Source organism: Ranitomeya imitator, chromosome 1 (assembly GCF_032444005.1).
Source record: "Ranitomeya imitator isolate aRanImi1 chromosome 1, aRanImi1.pri, whole genome shotgun sequence".
NCBI classification, from domain to species: Eukaryota; Metazoa; Chordata; class Amphibia; order Anura; family Dendrobatidae; genus Ranitomeya; species Ranitomeya imitator.
In genome coordinates, this window is record NC_091282.1 from 940,880,456 (window position 1) to 940,897,005 (window position 16,550).

Genomic DNA, 16,550 nt, shown 5'->3' on the forward strand with positions numbered 1-16,550 from the left:
AGACCTGTAGAACAGTAAAAAATGCTATCGGGTCATATTGACCCGAACAGTAAAAGTGTAACAATCAGCGTGTAGCAAAAAGTAAACAAAAAACAAAACAAAAAAAATATATAGAGCTCCACAAATGAGGAGAAGTCAAGATACCACTAGTTTCAAATCCTCATATAAAAAAATCTACAGAGTCTCAAAAATCATTTCGGGTCATATTGACCCAAACATTTTTTTTACTTTTTTCATATTTAAATAGTCTCCATGAGAGACTAGAAGCTGCAGTTGTCTGATCGCCTCTGCTACACACAGGCGATGATCTGATCACCTGTGTGTAGCAAACATGCTCACTTGCTATGAGCGACGACCACCTGGCAGTGCTCATAGCAATCCGGCTATGACAACCATAGAGGTCTGCTGGAGACCTTTGGTTATCATGCCAACCCATCAACGACCCACATTCACTTGACGGGGTCACCGATGGATGGGATTTCTGGTGCACTTCCGCTAAGCGCGAGTTAAATGCTGCTGTCAGAGATTGACAGCGGCATTTAACAGGTTAAAAGCTGTGGGTGGATCTCGATTCCACCAGCGGCTGTTAGAGGCACATGTCATCTGTTCAAAACAGTGTTCTTGGGTAAATTACGGTGGTATATAACACTCCAAAAAATATTTATATATTTTTTTCTGATTCAATAAGTCATCCATACAATTTAATGTGATTAGTGTTAAATTACAGTGGGTTAACATTTTTACAAACTACTTGTCCTGGTAAAGTTAAAATATTTTTGTTCCAAAAAGTGACTAATGTCACCTATACTCTACAACTTGGTTTGCAAGAATTTTCTTTGGTTTGAAATAAAATCCAAAATTGACCTGGTACAGGTGTAGACATTTGGTTGTTCAAACATTGACTATTGTCAAATATACTGTAGAACTTGTGTGTGTGTGAAATTTTGCTGATTTGGAAAATCAAATTGTCCTCCGATAGGTGCACAAATTTGGTCTCTTGGTACTTAGTCCCTAGCCACCACTATTTCTCCCATTATGGCATCTCCACCTTGTACCAGCACGTATCCAGTAATATCACTTGTGCCCTTAACAAAGCGGTTACTGGGATTATCCACATAATGACCGATGTGTGAACAAGCGCTTGTGGCTAAGGATGCTACATTTCCCTAATGACACACTGTGGAGGACGGGGCAAAGTCCCACCCTGATATGTGCTACCTACACCGAGGATTGCTTGTCCTACTTCTATCACAGTTTCCTCCACCTTCTACATCACTTCTTGCACCCCCTCCTGCTCCTCCTCATTGTTCATCTCCGATGTGCAATCCCAGCACATCGCCCACATCAGTTGGAAGGTGGAAGCTCTGCAGCACTACCTCAGCAAATCAGCAACAGGCTCTGCTGAAGCTAATTTGGCTGGAAGATAAACCGCACACCATGACATACTTATTGAAAGAAATAACAGACCAGACAGATCTGTGACTCTTGCCGCTGAACCTCCAACCAGGCATAGTCATGTGTGATAATTAGTGATGAGTGAATATACTCTTTACTCGAGATTGTTTTCCGAGTATTTTTTAGTGCTCGGAGATTTAGTTTATTTCACTGCAGCTGGATGATTTACAGCTACTAGCCAGCTTGATTACATGTGGGGATTCCCTAGCAACCAGGCAACCCCCACATGTACTTATGCTGGCTAAAAGCTGTAAATCATTCAGCTGAGGCGATGAAAACTAAATCTCCGAACACTAAAAAATACTCGGAGGACACCTGTTGTGAATTCTGTTTTCGAACTCCCTCCTGTGGTCATGAATGGTACTTCGGCGAGTTCTGTCCATGGACTCCCTCTGGTGGCTGTGAGTGGAGCTGCTGCTTCTGAGGTTCCTTCCACAGGTGACATGGTTTATTCTTTGGCTGGCTGTTCTATTTAACTCCACTCAGATCGTTACTCCATGCCAGCTGTCAATGTTCTTGTACTGGTTCAGTTCGCTCTTGGATCTTTCTGGTGACCTGTCTACTCCAGCAGAAGCTAAGTCCCTGCTAGTTAATTATTTGTTCATTGTTTCCTTGTCCAGTTGGCTATCATGATTTTGTCTTGCTAGCTGGAAGCTCTGGGATGCAGAGTGGCACCTCCGCACCGTGAGTCGGTGCGGAGGTCTTTTTGCACACTCTGCGTGGTCTTTTGTAGCTTTTTGTGCTGACCGCAAAGATACCTTTCCTATCCTCAGTCTGTTTAGTAAGTCTGGCCTCCCTTTGCTGAAACCTGTTTCATTTCTGTGTTTGTGACTTTCATCTTAACTCACGGTCAGTATATGTGGGGGGCTGCCTTTTCCTTTGGGGAATTTCTCTGAGGCAGGGTAGGCTTTGTTTTCTAGCTTTAGGGCTAGTTGGCTCTTAGGCTGTGAAGAGGCATCTGGGTCGTGTCGGGTACGCTCCACGGCTATTTCTGGATGTGTGATGGGATTAGGGGATGCAGTCAGCAGAGCTCCCACTTCCCAGAGCTTGTCCTGTGTGAGTTTAACCATCAGGTCGTTCCGGGTGCTCCTAACCACCAGGTCCATAACAGTACAGCTGGCCCAAAGTATTAATGCATCTCAATAGAGGGATAAGAGAAGTTCTGAGACCATTTTTTTTTCTCTGCAGTGTTTTTTGTCTTTCTTTTCCCCTTAACCTCTGGGTGGTTCAGGACACAGGTGTAGATATGGACATTCAAGGTCTATCCTCTTGCGTGGATCATCTCACTGCAAGGGTACAAAACATTCAAGATTTTGTGGTTCAGAATCCGATGTTAGAGCCTAGAATTCCAATTCCTGATTTGTTTTCTGGGGATAGATCTAAATTCCTGAATTTCAAAAATAATTGTAAACTGTTTCTAGCTTTGAAACCCCGCTCCTCTGGTGACCCTGTTCAACAAGTAAAGATCATTATTTCTTTGTTGCGTGGTGACCCTCAAGACTGGGCATTTTCCCTTGCGCCAGGAGATCCTGCGTTACGTGATGTAGATGCGTTTTTTCTGGCGCTTGGATTGCTTTATGATGAACCAAATTCAGTGGATCAGGCAGAGAAAATCTTGCTGGCTTTGTGTCAGGGTCAGGATGAAGCGGAGGTGTACTGTCAGAAGTTTAGAAAGTGGTCTGTGCTTACTCAGTGGAATGAGTGTGCCCTGGCGGCAATTTTCAGAAAGGGTCTTTCTGAAGCCCTTAAGGATGTCATGGTGGGATTTCCCACGCCTTCTGGTCTGAATGAGTCTATGTCCTTGGCCATTCAGATCGATCGGCGCTTGCGTGAGCGCAAAGCTGTGCACCATTTGGCGGTATTTTCTGAGCATAGGCCTGAGCCTATGCAATGTGATAGGACTTTGACCAGAGCGGAACGGCAAGAACAAAGACGTCGGAATGGGCTGTGTTTTTACTGTGGTGATTCCGCTCATGCTATCTCCGATTGTCCTAAGCGCACTAAGCGGTTCGCTAGGTCTGCCACCATTGGTACGGTACGGTCTAAATTTCTTTTGTCTGTTACTCTGATTTGCTCTCTGTCGTCCTATTCTGTTATGGCATTTGTGGATTCAGGCGCTGCCCTGAATTTGATGGACTTGGAGTTTGCCAGGCGCTGTGGTTTTTTCTTGGAGCCCTTGCAGTATCCTATTCCATTGAGAGGAATTGATGCTACACCTTTGGCCAAGAATAAGCCTCAGTACTGGACTCAATTGACCATGTGCATGGCTCCTGCACATCAGGAGGATATTCGTTTTTTGGTGTTGCATAATCTGCATGATGTGGTCGTTTTGGGGTTGCCATGGCTACAGGTCCATAATCCAGTATTGGATTGGAAATGTATGTCTGTGTCCGGCTGGGGTTGTCAGGGGGTACATGGTGATGTTCCATTGCTGTCAATTTCGCCTTCCACTCCTTCTGAAGTCCCTGAGTTTTTGTCAGATTACCGGGATGTATTTGAAGAGCCCAAATCCGGTGCCTTACCTCCTCATAGGGATTGCGATTGTGCTATTAATTTGATTCCTGGCAGTAAGTTTCCTAAGGGCTGACTGTTTAATTTATCTGTGCCAGAGCACGCCGCTATGCGGAGTTATATAAAGGAATCCTTGGAGAAAGGTCATATTCGCCCGTCGTCATCACCATTGGGAGCAGGGTTCTTTTTTGTGGCCAAGAAGGATGGCTCTTTGAGACCTTGTACTGATTACCGCCTTCTTAATAAGATCACAGTCAAATTTCAGTACCCTTTGCCACTGCTGTCTGATTTGTTTGCTCGGATTAAGGGGGCTAGTTGGTTCACCAAGATAGCTCTTCGAGGGGCGTATAATCTTGTGCGAATTAAACAGGGCGATGAATGGAAAACAGCATTTAATACGCCCGAGGGCCATTGTGAGTACCTGGTTATGCCATTCGGGCTTTCTAATGCTCCATCTGTGTTTCAGTCCTTTATGCATGACATCTTCCGAGAGTACCTGGATAGATTCATGATTGTATATTTGGATGATATTTTGATCTTTTCGGATGATTGGGAGTCGCATGTGAAGCAGGTCAGAATGGTGTTCCAGGTCCTTCATGCGAATTCCTTGTTTGTGAAGGGGTCGAAATGTCTCTTTGGGGTTCAGAAGGTTTTATTTTTGGGTTTCATTTTTTCCCCTTTTACTATCAAGATGGACCCTGTTAAAGTTCAGGTCATTTATGATTGGACTCAGCCGACATCTGTGAAGAGCCTGCAGAAGTTCCTGGGCTTTGCTAATTTTTACCGTCGCTTCATCGCTAATTTTTCTAGTGTTGCTAAACCGTTGACTGATTTGACCAAGAAAGGTGCTGATGTGGTCAATTGGTCCTCGGCAGCTGTAGAGGCTTTTCAGGAGTTGAAGCGTTGTTTTTCTTCTGCCCCTGTGTTGTGGCAGCCAGATGTTTCGCTCCCGTTTCAGGTTGAGGTTGATGCTTCTGAGATTGGAGCAGGGGCTGTTTTGTCGCAAAGAAGTTCTGATGGCTCGGTGATGAAACCATGTGCCTTCTTTTCTAGAAAATTCTCGCCTGCTGAGCGCAATTATGATGTTGACAATCGAGAGTTGTTGGCCATGAAGTGGGCATTCGAGGAGTGGCGACATTGGCTTGAAGGAGCCAAGCATCGCGTGGGTGTCTTGATGGATCACAAGAATTTGACTTATCTCGAGTCTGCCAAACGGTTGAATCCTAGACAGGCTCGATGGTCGCTGTTTTTCTCCCATTTTGATTTTGTGGTTTCGTACCTTCCGGGCTCTAAGAATGTGAAGGCTGATGCCCTGTCAAGGAGTTTTGTGCCTGACTCTCTGGGTGTTTCTGAGCCGGCGGGTATTCTCAAAGAGGGGGTAATTTTGTCTGCCATCTCCCCTGATTTGCGGCGCGTGCTGCAGAAGTTTCAGGCTGATAGACCTGACCGTTGTCCAGCGGAGAAAATGTTTGTCCCTGATAGATGGACTAGTAGAGTTATCTCTGAGGTTCATTGTTCGGTGTTGGCGGGTCATCCTGGAATCTTTGGTACCGGAGATTTGGTGGCTAGATCCTTTTGGTGGCCTTCTTTGTCACGGGATGTGCGTTCTTTTGTGCAGTCCTGTGGGACTTGTGCTCGGGCTAAGCCCTGCTGTTCTCGTGCCAGTGGGTTGCTTTTGCCCATGCCGGTCCCGAAGAGGCCCTGGACGCATATTTACATGGATTTTATTTCAGATCTACCTGTCTCTCAAAGGATGTCGGTCATTTGGGTAGTTTGTGATCGCTTCTCTAAGATGGTCCATTTGGTACCCTTGTCTAAATTGCCTTCCTCCTCTGATTTGGTGCCATTGTTTTTCCAGCATGTGGTTCGTTTGCATGGCATTCCGGAGAACATCGTCTCGGACAGAGGTTCTCAGTTTGTTTCGAGGTTTTGGCGGTCCTTTTGTGCTAAGATGGGCATTGATTTGTCTTTTTCTTCGGCTTTCCATCCTCAGACAAATGGCCAAACCGAACGAACTAATCAGACTTTGGAGACATATCTGAGATGCTTTGTTTCTGCTGATCAGGATGATTGGGTGTCCTTCTTGCCTTTGGCTGAGTTCGCCCTTAATAATCGGGCCAGCTCGGCTACTTTGGTTTCGCCTTTTTTCTGTAATTCTGGTTTCCATCCTCGTTTCTCTTCAGGGCAGGTTGAGCCTTCGGACTTTCCTGGTGTGGATACGGTGGTGGACAGGTTGCAGCAGATTTGGACTCAAGTGGTGGACAATTTGGCATTGTCCCAGGAGAAGGCTCAACATTTCGCTAACCGCCGGCGCTGTATTGGTCCCCGACTTCGTGTTGGGGATTTGGTTTGGTTGTCATCTCGTCATGTTCCTATGAAGGTTTCCTCTCCTAAGTTTAAGCCTCGTTTCATTAGTCCGTATAAGATTTCTGAAGTTCTTAATCCTGTGTCATTTCGTTTGGACCTTCCAGCTTCTTTTGCCATCCATAATGTGTTCCATAGGTCATTATTGCGGAGATACGTGGCGCCTATGGTTCCCTCCGTTGATCCTCCTGCCCCGGTGTTGGTTGAGGGGGAGTTGGAGTATGTGGTGGAGAAGATTTTGGATTCTCGTATTTCGAGACGGAAACTCCAGTACCTGGTCAAGTGGAAGGGTTATGGTCAGGAAGATAATTCCTGGGTTTTTGCCTCTGATGTTCATGCTGCCGATCTAGTTTGTGCCTTTCATTTTGCTCGTCCTGATCGGCCTGGGGGCTCTGGTGAGGGTTCGGTGACCCCTCCTCAAGGATGGGGGTACTGTTGTGAATTCTGTTTTCGAACTCCCTCCTGTGGTCATGAATGGTACTTCGGCGAGTTCTGTCCATGGACTCCCTCTGGTGGCTTTGAGTGGAGCTGCTGCTTCTGAGGTTCCTTCCACAGATGACGTAGTTTATTCTTTGGCTGGCTGTTCTATTTAACTCCACTCAGATCGTTACTCCATGCCAGCTGTCAATTTTCTTGTACTGGTTCAGTTCGCTCTTGGATCTTTCTGGTGACCTGTCTACTCCAGCAGAAGCTAAGTCCCTGCTAGTTAATTATTTGTTCATTGTTTCCTTGTCCAGTTGGCTATCATGATTTTGTCTTGCTAGCTGGAAGCTCTGGGATGCAGAGTGGCACCTCCGCACTGTGAGTCGGTGCGGAGGTCTTTTTGCACACTCTGCGTGGTCTTTTGTAGTTTTTTGTGCTGACCGCAAAGATAACTTTCCTATCCTCAGTCTGTTTAGTAAGTCTGGCCTCCCTTTGCTGAAACCTGTTTCATTTCTGTGTTTGTGACTTTCATCTTAACTCACGGTCAGTATATGTGGGGGGCTGCCTTTTCCTTTGGGGAATTTCTCTGAGGCAGGGTAGGCTTTGTTTTCTATCTTTAGGGCTAGTTGGCTCTTAGGCTGTGAAGAGGCATCTGAGTCGTGTTGGGTACGCTCCACGGCTATTTCTGGTTGTGTGATGGGATTAGGGGGTGCAGTCAGCAGAGCTCCCACTTCCCAGAGCTTGTCCTGTGTGAGTTTAACCATCAGGTCGTTCCGGGTGCTCCTAACCACCAGGTCCATAACAGACACCCATGCGTGCTCGGGAAATCTCGAGTAACGAGTATATTCTCTCATCACTAGTGATAATTTGAGTAACCTGGTGGCAGCTGAGAAGCTTGGAAAGCTCACACACATACCATGCTTGGCCAACGTGTTCAACTTGGTAGTTTAGCAGTTTCTGAAGACATACCCAGATTTGCCAGAGCTACTGTTCAAGGTATGCTGTGTCAGCACCCATTCCTGCAAGTCGGCTACAGCTGCTGCCGGTTTGGCATTACTGCAGCAGCGCATGCAGGTGCCAGCTCACCGACTGGTGTGCAATGTGACCACGTGCTGGAACTCCACACTGCACATGCTGGCAAGGCTTTGTAAGCAGCAGAGACCAGTTGTAGAATACCAGCTCCAACACGCCAACCAGTATTCTGGTCAGCCTCCACACATACCAACTGAAGGGTGTGCATGGATGTCTGAGATTTATGCTGTTCTCCTGCCCTGATCTCTTGCCCACTCGTGCCGCTTACACCTAAAGAACATCTCTAGAATCCGCCCTTTTCTCACCATGGAGACAGCTAAAACCCTCACTGTCACCCTGATCCACTCCCGCCTGGACTACTGTAACGCTCTATTAATTGGCCTCCCCCTTACTCGACTTTCCCCTCTCCAGTCTATCCTTAATGCAGCAGCCAGGGTCGTCCATCTGGCTAATCGTTACTCGGACGCGTCCGCTCTTCGCCAGTCGTTACACTGGCTACCCATTCATTACAGGATACAATTCAAAGTACTTGTTCTCACCCACAAAGCTCTCCACAGTGCGGCACCCCCTTACATCTCCTCCCTCATTTCTGTCTATCAGCCTAACAGACCACTGCGCTCTGCAAATGACTTTCGATTAACCTCTGCACTAATCCGTACCTCCCACTCCCGACTCCAAGACTTCTCCCGTGCTGCGCCAATCCTCTGGAATGCTCTACCCCAAGATATTAGGACCATCCATAATTTGCATAGTTTTAGGCGCTCGCTCAAAACACATTTGTTCAGAGTGGCCTATCACGTTCACTAATCAAAGTTATGTTATGTTTGTGTGTGTAGCCCATTCACTATCCCCATCTATTCCCCAACCCCTGAAAATGGCTGGACCATGATTGTAAATACATCATTGTAAATACACACCTGTACTTTGCATCTCCCCCTCCTCATTGTAGATTGTAAGCTCTCACGAGCAGGGTCGTCTTATTTTGCTTTAATTATTGTATTGTTAACGTTGTTACTTATGACTTTTGTGTTTCAAACTGTTAAACTGTAAAGCGCTGCGGAATATATTGGCGCTATATAAATAAAGATTATTATTATTATTCTCCAAGACTTTGAGGACTCCACAAAGATAGTGAGCGGCTATGATGTTATCATCAGTGCAACAATGTCACTTCTGTGCCTACTTAAACAGTCACTGCTGACAATTAAACATGAAGTTTTGCATGCAGACCAGGTGGAGATGGAGAAAGACATGAAGAAGGGAGATACTGCCCATTCTCATCTCATCTCATCTACTCAGTGCAGATTGGGTAACAATGAGGAGGAGCTGTCTGAGTGCAAAAAAAGCTAGTACCCACACAAACTTTGCCCCATCTCTCCTACATGGATGGGCTGAGGAGGGGAATGAGGATGAAGAGATTTAGGAGGAGATTGAGAGTAGTCATCACAGTGGACACAGGGAATTGTTGGCTTTAAGGACCTTGGCATATGGCAGACTTTATGTACTGCTGTCTTTCCCGTGACCCTCGCGTTACATTCAGTTTTGCTAACATAGTGTACTGGTTGTTCACCCTTCTAGACCCATGCTAAATGGAGAACTTTGGATCGCTTCTTCCTGAGGCAGAGAAATGGTGCTATACCAGAAGGCCATTGTGGAAAATATGTTGAGAAAAAATGCCATCAGACAATGCTAGTGGCAGTAGGCAAGCTTTCTAGCACATTGCACAATCAAGGAGGAGAGGTGATGGAAACCCACACCAGGGACAGCAGAAGCAGGGGTACAATGGGGGACAATTTCATGACACACTTCCAGTGTCCATGCCCTCATGACCGGGTACTTTTGACAAGGAGGGAAAAATTTAAAAAGACAGTCAAGCAATACCTTGTCGACCAAGCCAGTGTACTCACTAATTGTTCTGCGACCTTCAGTTGTTGGGTCTCAAGCTGAACACATGGGCATCTTGTCTAAAGCTTTAGTCACACTAAACGACTTACCAACGATCACGACCAGTGATACGACCTGGCCGTGATTGTTGGTAAGTCGTTGTGTGGTCGCTGGGGAGCTGTCACACAGACAGCTCTCTCCAGCGACCAACGATCAGGGGAATGACTTCGGCATTGTTGAAACTGTCTTCAACTATGCCGACGTCCCCCTGCAGCACCCGCATAACCAGGGTAACCAGGGTAAACATCGGGTTACTAAGTGCAGGGCCGCGCTTAGTAACCCGATATTTACCCTGGTTACCATTGTGAAAGTAAAAAAACCCTACATACTCACATTCTGATGTCTGTGACGTCCCCTGACTGTGTCAGCGCCGGCAGTAACAGCGGTGACGTCACTGCTTTGCTCTGCTTTACGGCCGGTGCTGACACAGTTAGTGCAGGGAAGCTCTCGGCAGCAGCGCGTGCGTTAGCAGCGCTCCTGCTGAAACAGTTTTAACCCTGTGGACGCCGGGGGACGTGACAGACATCAGAATGTGAGTATGTACTGGTTTTTTTTTTTTACTTTTACAATGGTAACCAGGGTAAATATCGGGTTACTAAGCGCGGCCCTGCGCTTAGTAACCCGATATTTACCCTGGTTACAAGTGAACACATCACTGGATCGGCCTCACACACGCCGATCCATCGATGACAGCGGGTGATCAGCGACCAAAAAATGGTCCTGATCATTCCCCAACGACCAACCATCTCCCAGCAGGGGCCTGATCGTTGATCACTGTCACACATAACGAGATCGTTAGCGGGATCGTTGCTACGTCACCAAAAGCGTGACGTTGCAACGATATTGTTAACGATATCGTTATGTGTGACTCACCCCTAACAGACTCTTTCACCTGTCAACAGAAAGTGCTGACAGACTCACTCTGATAACAGTGAACAAAGTCTGGCTCAGACCCAACTTTTACCCACCACTAGACGGTAACAGCACATAAAGTGTTTTTAATATTCTAGATTTGAATGAGGCCCACCAGTTGTTGCCTTCTAGGGCCTATGGATGACCATACATATAATTTTTCCTGCACAAATGGCAAAGCCTTTGAGTGTAGGGGGTACCATAACTACACTTTGTTTGCAATATTTAAATGATGCAATACAGTTGGCATCTTCAAGGGTGTATGGATGACCCTATTTGGTATTTTCAGCAGGATTTACAATTAGTACATAGCGTTTATGAGTCTACATTACAATTTGAACAGAATGCGTATGAGGCTCTCCTATATGTCTAATACAGGGTGTATATGAGTCTCTGAGTCCCTAATTTTTAGCAGTTCTTGCTTCCTTCATAAATTACTGAAATTTCCTATTTTTTTAATAAAACTTTCAATTTTGGTTTACTTAAATTATAAGTTTTAAATCCTTTTTAAATTCTGCCTGATATTCAAGTCATTATACAGAAAAAAGGGTAACTTTGCATTTTTTTTCTACAAAATGCAATTTCTCATTGATTTGGAATGTTTTATTGTCAGTCCTTAGAGTGATCTGGAAGTCAGAGATGCTTCCAGGGGTATTATCAATGCTGTTCTCCTTTCATTAAGCACTTTTCCCATCCATTTCAGCATTTTCACAGCCCTTCAGACCTCTTTGTAGGGTCTGCGAGAAAAATGCTCAGTTTTCTCATTGACTAACATTATACTCGTTATTCAAAACAAGCATTCGAGCATTAGGAATTGCTTGGTTTGAGCAATGAACATCCAAGTATTTTAGTGCTCGCTCATCTCGAATTACTTGGTATCTAAGTACTGGGAACTGTATGAATCACTCATTCGCTACAGAGTCCAGTATAAACTCATCTCTCTCACCCACAAAGCTCTCCACAGTTCTGCACCGCCTTATATCTCCTCTCTCACCTCCGTCTATCGCCCTACACGTGCCCTCCATTCTACAAATGACCTAAGACTAACATCCCCCATAATCCGAACCTCGCACCTCCGTCTCCAAGACTTCTTTCGTGCTGCGCCAGCTCTCTGGAATGCAGTTCCCCAGACGATCAGACTGATACCTAGCCCCGACCTATTCAAGCGCGCTTTAAAAACCCATCTCTTCAAACAAGCCTACCACATCAACTACTCAGTAAACTAACTTTGTCCTGTTCCCTCCTTCCAAATATTATCTGTATGTGAATCTGCACCCTACTATTCATCTGTCTCCACACCCTCCATGCACACGATAACTGCACTTGATACTTGACTATTGCACTTAAACACACGGGCTGATGACCAGATCATGCAGCTTTATATGAAAATCCCTATTTATTATAATTGCCAGACCTGAAATAACAAGCACTTTTCACCTATTGTGTCCCCCCATTTCCTTGTAGATTGTAAGCTTGCGAGCAGGGACCTCACCCCTAATGTCACTGTTTAAATTGTCTTAACTTGTACTGAATTTATTGTCTGTACATGTCCCCGCTTAATTGTAAAGTGCTGCAGAATATGTTGGCGCTATATAAAGAAAAATTATTATAATTATTATCACTAGTGTTGAGCATTCCGATACCGCAAGTATCGGGTATCGGCCTATACTTGCGGTATCGGAATTCCGATACCGAGTTCCGATACTTTTGTGGTATCGGGAATCGGTATCGGATCCATAGTGATGTGTAAAATAAAGAATTAAAATAAAAAATATTGATATAGTCACCTCTCCGGCGGCCCCTGGACATCACCGCTGGTAACCGGCAGGCTTCTTTGTTTAAAATGAGCGCGTTTAGGACCTGAGAATGACGTCGCGGCTTCTGATTGGTCGCGTGCCGCTCATGTGACCGCCACGCGACCAATCACAAGCCGCGACGTCATTCTCAGGCACTAAACTCCTCATTCTAGGAATTTAGGACCTGCGAATGACGTCGCGGCTTCTGATTGGTCGCGTGGCGGTCACATGAGCGGCACGCGACCAATCAGAAGCCGCAACGTCATTCTCAGGTCCTAAACGCGCTCATTTTAAACAAAGAAGCCTGCCGGTTTCCCGCGGTGATGTCCAGGGGCCGCCTGAGAGGTGAATATATCAATATTTTTTATTTTAATTCTTTATTTTACACATTAATATGGATCCCAGGGCCTGAAGGAGAGTTTCCTCTCCTTCAGACCCTGGGAACCATCAGGATACCTTCCGATACTTGGTGTCCCATTGATTTGTATTGGTATCGGATATCGGTATCGGCGATATCCGATACTTTTCGGTATCGGCCGATACTATCCGATACCGATACTTTCAAGTATCGGACGGTATCGCTCAACACTAATTATCACTCATCAATTAGCTGTAATCTGTGGGTCAACCCAGCCACAAGTGCTCAGTTTCCCTGCAGTACCACCACAGGAAAATTCTAGCATTAAAAAGTCTCTTCTGAAATTGGGTTTACCTGCACCCAAGTTTGGAAATGCAATGTTAACGCTGCTTGAGTAGATACAAGCTAGTTTTTGGAATAAATTCAGCTACATATAATCAGTGCATTTATAATGATTAGGGCGTTGCTTGCTAGGCTAACCTTTCTGGAACAATATGTGGTTCCACACCTTAGAGTCTGGATAAAACTTGTTTAAAATGTATTAGCTAATGTCAACAGAAACACCCTTTGTAATAAATACAGTATGCATTGTTATATTTAATTTTTCACTCTACTAACAGCACTTTATTATCATGATATTAATTTGATAAAGTGTATTAACCCCTTCATGACTGGAGGATTTTTCATTTTTGCGTTTTCGTTTTTTGCTCTTCTTCCCAGAGCTATAACTTTTTATTTTTATTTTAATATGGTCATGTGAAGCTTGTTTTTTGCAGGATAAGTTGTAATTTTGAAAGACACCATTGGTTTTAACATATCGTGGGAAATGGGAAAAAAAATTCCAAGTGCGGTGAAATTGCAAAAAAAAAGTGCAATTCTACAATGGTTTTTTGTTTTGCATTTTTAGTATGTTCCGTAAATGCTAAAACTGACCACCATTATGATTCTCCAGGTTATTACGAGGTCAGAGACACCAAACATGTCTAGGTTATCTTTTATTCAAGTGGTGAAAAAAAATCTAAAAATGTGTTAAAAAAAATAAAAATGACGTCATTTTCAGATACCCATAGCGTCTCCATTTTTCATGATCTTGGGTTGAATGAGGGCTTACTTTTTGCGCACCAAGCTGATGTTTTAATGATACTACCTTGGTGCAGGTACAATCTTTTGATAGGCCGTTATTGCATTTTAATGCAATATTGCGGCAACCAAAACAAGTGATTCTGGGGTTTTGACCTTTTTCTCGTTATGCCGTTTAGTGATCGGGTTAATTCATTTTTTATATTGATAGATCGGATGATTCTGAAAGTGGAGATACCAAATATGTGTATCTTTGATTTTATTTAATTGTTTTATTTTGGATGGGGCGAAAGGGGGTGATTTGAACTTTTATATATTTTTTATTTTTTTTTATATTTTTTAACTTTTTGCATGTTTCAATAGTCTCCATGGGAGAATAGAAGCTGCTATAACCCGCTTGCCTCTGCTACATACAGGCAATGATCAGATCGCCTGTATGTAGCAGAATTGCTGACTTGGTATGAGCACTGACCACCGGGCGGCGCTCATAGAAATCAGGCAGTGACATCCATAGAGGTCTGCTGAAGACCTCTGCTTGTCTTGCCAACCCATCGGCGAACCGCGGTCGTGTGACACAGGCGCCGATGGGCAGGATTTCCGGTACGCTTGCTGGAAGCACGTGTTAAATGTCGCAGCCAGAGTTTGACAGCGGCATTTATCTACTTAACAGCTGCAGGTGGATTGCGTCTCCACCCACTGCCGTTAGAGGCACATGTCAGCTGTTCAAAGCCAACAAAGCTCAGCCCTCATCAAAGGGAGGGTGTTCGATATCAGCATACTATTATTCCCAATGTTGGAAAGGGGTTAATAGTAATAGATAGCCCTTCATAATATATTGTAAAACTGATCTAATATATAAAGCTGAATGTGTGTGTGTATGTGTGTATGTCCGGGATTGGCATCTGCACCATCGCAGCTACAGCCACAAAATTTTGCACAGTCACACGTCTGGACCCCGAGAGCATCATAGGCTATGTTGTGAGGTGAAATTTTAACCCCGCGCATTCCAATTCACCAAACAATTTTGCCCCTATCTACAAAATGGGGAAAAAGTGAAAGGAAAAGTGTTGGAGGCAAATTGACAGCTGCCAGATGTGAACAAGGGGGACTTAAAGAGTGAGAGCGATAGCACCAAAGAGTATATACCATACAGTTGCTAAGGTGGGGCCCTGACATGGGATACTCACCACACACGGGGATAATAAACACACACAAAATGCGCCACACACTACCACGTGCTTGGATACATATACCACCCTTAGCACACATTTCACCACACATACACCCACCTCGCCACATAAAAGTCGAAACACAAAAGTCGCCGCTCAAAACTCGCCACGCGCAAAACTCGCCACATGCAAAACTAGGCTCACGCAAAACTCATCACACGTGCAAAACTCGCCACACGCAAAACTTGCACACGTGGAAAAATTGTCACATGCACAAAAGTTGCAACACAAATGTTGCCTCACACAAAACTTGCACATACTCAAAACGCACCACACATAAAACTCACCACGTGCAAAACTCGCCATGCGCAAAACTTGCTGCACATAACTTGCTACACTAACCTGTCACATGCAACTCGACACACAAAAAGTTGCTACACACATGTCGCCACACAAAACTCATCTCACAAAAGTCGCTACATGCATGTAGACACATGCAACTCAACACACACAACGTGACACATGAAACTTGCCCTAAAACACACACAAGTCTGGTATTATCCTTCAAAAATAAAAATCTGATTAATAAGCAGACAAACTACAAGAGCAACAAATGTACCATATAGCAAATCCGGCAGCTGTCAGTTACATGACCTGACTATTATGTGTATTTGTGAGCTAATATATACTGCCAGGGGGGAGGGCTTCCTATTGGCTGGGGATTTATCAGGCTGCCAATTTAGCTTACAAATACTGAGGTAAAAATACTGACCAAATAACGTGTGAACGCGGTCTAATACAGGAGGAGATGACATACAGATATATACTATATACAGGGGAGATGACACACAGGTATATACTATATACAGGAGGAGATGACACACAGGTATATACTATATAAAGGAGGAGATGACACACACACATATACTAAATACAGGGGAGATGACACACAGGTATATACTATATACAGGAGGAGATGACATACAGGTATATACTATATACAGGAGGAGATGACACACTGGTATATACTGTATACAGGGGAGATGACATACAGGTACATACTATATACAGAGGAGATGAAACACAGGTATATACTGTATACAGGGGAGATGACACACACATATATTCTATATACAGGGGAGATGACACAGGTATATACTATATACAGGAGGAGATGACACACAGGTATATACTATATACAGGAGGAGATGACACACAAGTATATACTATATACAGGGGAGATGACACACACATATATACTATATACAGGGGAGATGACACACAGGTATATACTATATACAGGAGGAGATGACATACAGGTATATACTATATACAGGAGGAGATGACACACACATATATACTATATTAAGGGGAGATGACACACAGGTATATAATATATACAGGAGGAGATGACACACACATATATATATATACAGGGGAGATGACACACACATATATATATACAGGGGAGATGACACACAGGTATATACTATATACAGGAGGAGA